The following is a 5,549-nucleotide window of genomic DNA, read 5'->3' on the forward strand; positions in this document are numbered from 1 at the left end:
GATGTTGATTCTTTGAAACTTAGATCTATTCCACCTAAGCATGATATCAATGAGTCTCTCAAAGCCATGAGAATTTCCATTGATGAGTGCAAAGAAAGAACCGCTAGGATGCGTGCTAAGAAAGATGCCTTTATAAGAGCGTGTTCTTCTAGTTACTATGAATATAAAGATGAAGATCTAAAAGTTATTGATGTGTCTCCTATTAAATCTTTGTTTTGCAATATAAATCTTTATAATGATGGGACTGAATATGATCCACCTTTACCTAGAAGGCATTCCAAGAATTCGGAATTTGTTGATCTTGATGCTAAATTTGATAAAAGTGGGATTGGCGAAATTAAAACCCTAGATCTTGCTAAACCCACTATTATGGATTTCAAGGAATTTAACTATGAAAATTGCTCTTTGATTTATTGTATTTCCTTGTTGCAATCCGTGCTAAATTCTCCTCATCCTTATAGTCAAAATAAAGTGTTTACTAAACATATCGTTGATGCCTTGATGCAATCTTATGAAGAAAAACTTGAATTGGAAGTTTCTATCCCTAGAAAACTCTATGATGAGTGTGAACCAACTATTAAAATTAAAATTAAATATCATGAATGCTATGCTTTATGTGATTTGGGTGCTAGCGTTTCCATGATTCCAAAGACTTTGTGTGATTTGTTAGGTTTCCGTGATTTTGATGGTTGCTCTCTAAACTTGCACCTTGCGGATTCCACTATTAAGAAACCTACGGGAAGAATTAATGATTTTATTATTGTTGAAAATAGGAATTATGTGCCCATAGATTTTATTGTTCTTGATATAAATTGCAATCCTTCATGTCCTATTATTCTTGGTAGACCTTTCCTTAGAACGATTGGTGCAATTATTTATATGAAGGAAGGAAATATTAGATTCCAATTTATATTAAGGAAAGGCATGGAACATTTTCCTAGAAAGAAAATTAAATTACCTTATGAATCTATTATGAGAGCCACTTATGTATTGCCTATCAAAGATGGCAATACCTAGATCTATTCTTGCTTGTTATGCCTAGCTAGGGGCGTTAAACGATAGCGCTTGTTGGGAGGCAACCCAATTTTATTTTTATTCCTTGCTTTTTGCTCCTGTTTAGTAATAAATAATTTATCTAGACTCTGTTTTGGTTGTGTTTTTTGTGTTTAATTAGTGTTTGTACCAAGTAGAACCGTTGGGAAGACTTGGGGAAAGTCTTGTTGAACTTGCTGTAAAAAACAGAAACTTTAGCGCTCACGAGAACTGCTGTAATTTTTATTTGGAAAGTGATATTTATTTAATTATTTTTGCAGATGATTAATAGATAAATTCCTCACGTCCAGAAATTTACTTTAGAATTTTTGGGGTTCCAGATCTTGCGCTAGCTACAGAGTACTACAGACTATTCTGTTTTTGACAGATTCTGTTTTTCGTGTATTGTTTGCTTATTTTGATGAATCTATGGCTAGTAAAATAGTTTATAAACCATAGAGAAGTTGGAATACAGTAGGTATAACACCAATATAAATAAAGAATGAGTTCATTACAGTACCTTGAAGTGGTCTTTTATTTCTTTCACTAACGGAGCTCACGAGATTTTCTACTTTAAGTTTTGTGTTGTGAGGTTTTCAAGTTTTCAGTAAAGATTTGATGGATTATGGAACAAGGAGTGGCAAGAGCCTAAGCTTTGGTATGCCCATGGCACCCCAAGATAATATAAGGACACCTAAAATCCAAAGCTTGGGATGCCCCGGAAGGCATCCCCTCTTTCGTCTACTTCTATCGGTAACCTTACTTGGAACTATATTTTTATTCGCCCACATGATATGTGTTTTGCTTGGAGCGTCTTGTATTATTTGAGTCTTTGATTTTTAGTTTACCACAATCATCCTTGATGTACACACCTTTTGAGATAGCCATACATGATTTAGAATTTGTTAGAATACTCTATGTGCTTCACTTAGATTATTTTGAGAGTATTAATAGCATGGTAATTTGCTTTAAATCCTAATATGCTAGGTATACAAGATTAATAATGAAACTTTCTTATGAGTGTGTTGAATACTATGATAAGTTTGATACTTGATAATTGTTTTGAGATATGGAGATGGTGATATTAAAGTCATGCTAGTTGAGTAGTTGTGAATTTGAGAAATACTTGTGTTAAAGCTTGTGATTCCCGTAGCATACACGTATGGTGAACCGTTATGTGATGAAGTCGGAGCATGATTTATTTTTTGATTGCCTTCCTTATGAGTGGCGGGCGGGGACGAGCGATGATCTTTTCCTACCAATCTATCCTCCTAGGAGCATGTGCGTAATACTTTGCTTTGATAACTTGTATATTTTTGCAATAAGTATATGAGTTCTTTATGACTAATGTTGAGTCTATGGATTATACGCACTTTTCTCACCCTTCCACCTTTGCTAGCCTCTCTAATATCGCGCACCTTTCGTCGGTATCATACACACACCATATACCTTCCTCAAAACATCCACCATACCTACCTATTATGGCATTTTCATAGCCATTCCGAAATATATTGCCATGCAACTTTCCACTGTTCCGTTTATTATGACACACTCCATTATTGTCATATTGCTTAGCATGATCATGTAGTTGACATCGTATTTGTGGCAAAGCCACCATTCATAATTCTTTCATACATGTCACTCATGAGTCATTGCATATCCCGGTACACCGCCGGAGGCATTCATATAGAGTCATATTTTGTTCTAAGTATCGAGTTGTAATTGTTGAGTTGTAAGAAAAATAAAAGTGTGATGATCATCATTATTAGAGCATTGTCCCAGTGAGGAAAGGATGATGGAGACTATGATTCCCCCATAAGTCGGGATGAGACTCCGGACGAAAAATAAAAAAGGAGAAAGAAAAGAGGCCATAAAAAAGAGAAAAGGCCCAAATAAAAAAATGAGAGAAAAAGAGAGAAGGGATAATGTTACTATCCTTTTACCTCACTTGTGCTTCAAAGTAGCACCATGATCTTCATAGTAGAGAGTCTCTCATGTTATCACTTTCATATACTAGTGGGAATATTTTCATTATAAAACTTGGCTTGTATATTCCAATGATGGACTTCCTCAAAATGCCCTAGGTCTTCATGAGCAAGCAAGTTGGATGCACACCCACTTAGTTTCTTTTTGAGCTTCCATATACTTATAGCTCTAGTGCATCCGTTGCATGGCAATCCCTACTCAGTCACATTGATATCTATTGATGGGCATCTCCATAGCCCGTTGATACGCCTAGTTGATGTGAGACTATCTTCTTCCTTTTTGTCTTCTCCACAACCACCACTCTATTCCACCTATAGTGCTATATCCATGGCTCACGCTCATGTATTGCGTGAAGATTGAAAAAGTTTTGAGAATGTCAAAAGTATGAAACAATTGCTTGGCTTGTCATCGAGGTTGTGCATGATTTAAATATTTTGTGTGGTGAAGATAGAGCATAGCCAGACTATATGATTTTGTAGGGATAACTTTCTTTAGCCATGTTATTTTGAGAAGACATAATTGCTTTGTTAGTATGGTTGAAGTATTATTATTTTTATGCCAATATGAACTTTTGTCTTGAATCTTTCGGATCTGATTATTCATACCACAATTAAGAAGAATTACATTAAAATTATGCCAAGTAGCACTCCGCATCAAAAATTATGTTTTATCATTTACCTACTCGAGGACGAGCAGGAATTAAGCTTGGGGATGCTTGATACATCTCCAACGTATCTATAATTTTTTATTGCTCCATGCTATATTATCTACTGTTTTGGACATTATTGGGCTTTATTATCCACTTTTATATTATTTTTGGGACTAACCTATTAACTGAAGGCCCAGCCTAGAATTGCTGTTTTTTGCCTGTTTTAGGGTTTCGAAGAAAAGGAATATCAAACGGAGTCCAAACGGAATGAAACCTTCAGGAACGTGATTTTCTCAATAAACAAGACCCGGGAGACTTGGACCCTACGTCAAGAAAGAAAAGAGGAGGCCACAAGGTAGGGGGGCGTGCCCACCCCCACCAGGAGCACCCTCCACCCTCGTGGCCCCCCTGTTGCTCAACCGACGTACTCCTTCCTCCTATATATACCTACATACCCCCAAACGATCATATACGGAGCCAAAACCCTAATTCCACCGCCGTAACTTTTTGTATCCACGAGATCCCATCTTGGGACCTGTTCCGGAGCTCCGCTAGAGGGGGCATAGATCACGGAGGGCTTCTACATCAACACCATAGCCTCTCCGATGAAGTGTGAGTAGTTTACCTCAGACCTACGGGTCCATATTTAGTAGCTAGATGGCTTCTTCTCTCTTTTTGGATCTCAATACAATGTTCTCCCCCTCTCCTGTGGAGAACTATTCGATGTAATCTTATTTTTGCGGTGTGTTTGTTGAGATCGATGAATCGTGGGTTTATGATCAAGTCTATCTATGAATAATATTTGAATCTCCTCTGAATTCTTTTATGTATGATTGGTTAGCTTTGCAAGTCTCTTCGAATTATCAGTTTGGTTTGGCCTACTAGATTGATCTTTCTTGCAATGGGAGAAGTGCTTAGCTTTGGGTTCAATCTTGCGGTGTCCTTTCCCAGTGACAGTAGGGGCAGCAAGGCATGTATTGTATTGTTGCCATCAAGGATAACAAGATGGGGTTTTCTTCATATTGCATGAGTCTATCCCTCTACATCATGTCATCTTGCTTAAGGCATTACTCTGTTTTTTAACTTAATATTCTAGATGCATGTTGTATAGGGGTCGATGAGTGGAGTAATAGTAGTAGATGCAGGCAGGAGTCGGTCTACTTGTCTCGGACGTGATGCCTATATACATGATCATACCTAGATATTCTCATAACTATGCTCAATTCTGTCAATTGCTCAACAATAATTTGTTCACCCACCGTAGAATACTTATGCTCTCGAGAGAAGCCACTAGTGAAACCTATGGTACCCGGGTCTATCTTCATCATATTAATCTCCTACTACTTAGTTATTTCATGTGCTATGTACTTTGCCTTTATTTTACTTTGCATCTTTATCATAAAAATACCAAAAATATTATCTTATCATGTCTATCAGATCTCACTCTCGTAAGTGGCCTTATAGGGATTGACAACCCCTATTTGCGTTGGTTGCGAGGATTTATTTGTTTTGTGCAGGTACGAGGGACTCGCGCGTAGCCTCCTACTGGATTGATACCTTGGTTCTCAAAAACTGAGGGAAATACTTACGCTACTTTGCTGCATCATCCCTTCCTCTTCGGGCAAAACCAACGCAGTGCTCAAGAGGTAGCATGGTGCTACTTTGAAGCACAAGTGTGGTAAAAGGATAGTAGCATTGCCCCTTCTCTCTTTTCTCTCATTTTTTATTTTTATTTTTATTTGGTCCTTTTTATGGCCTCTTTTCTTTCTCTTTTTTTTCGTCTGAAGTCTCATCCCGACTTGTGGGGGAATCATAGTCTCCATCTTCCTTTCCTCACTGGGACAATGCTCTAATAATGATGATCATCACACTTTTATTTTCT

This window comes from Triticum aestivum, chromosome 1A (assembly GCF_018294505.1).
Source record: "Triticum aestivum cultivar Chinese Spring chromosome 1A, IWGSC CS RefSeq v2.1, whole genome shotgun sequence".
Taxonomy (NCBI): domain Eukaryota; kingdom Viridiplantae; phylum Streptophyta; class Magnoliopsida; order Poales; family Poaceae; genus Triticum; species Triticum aestivum.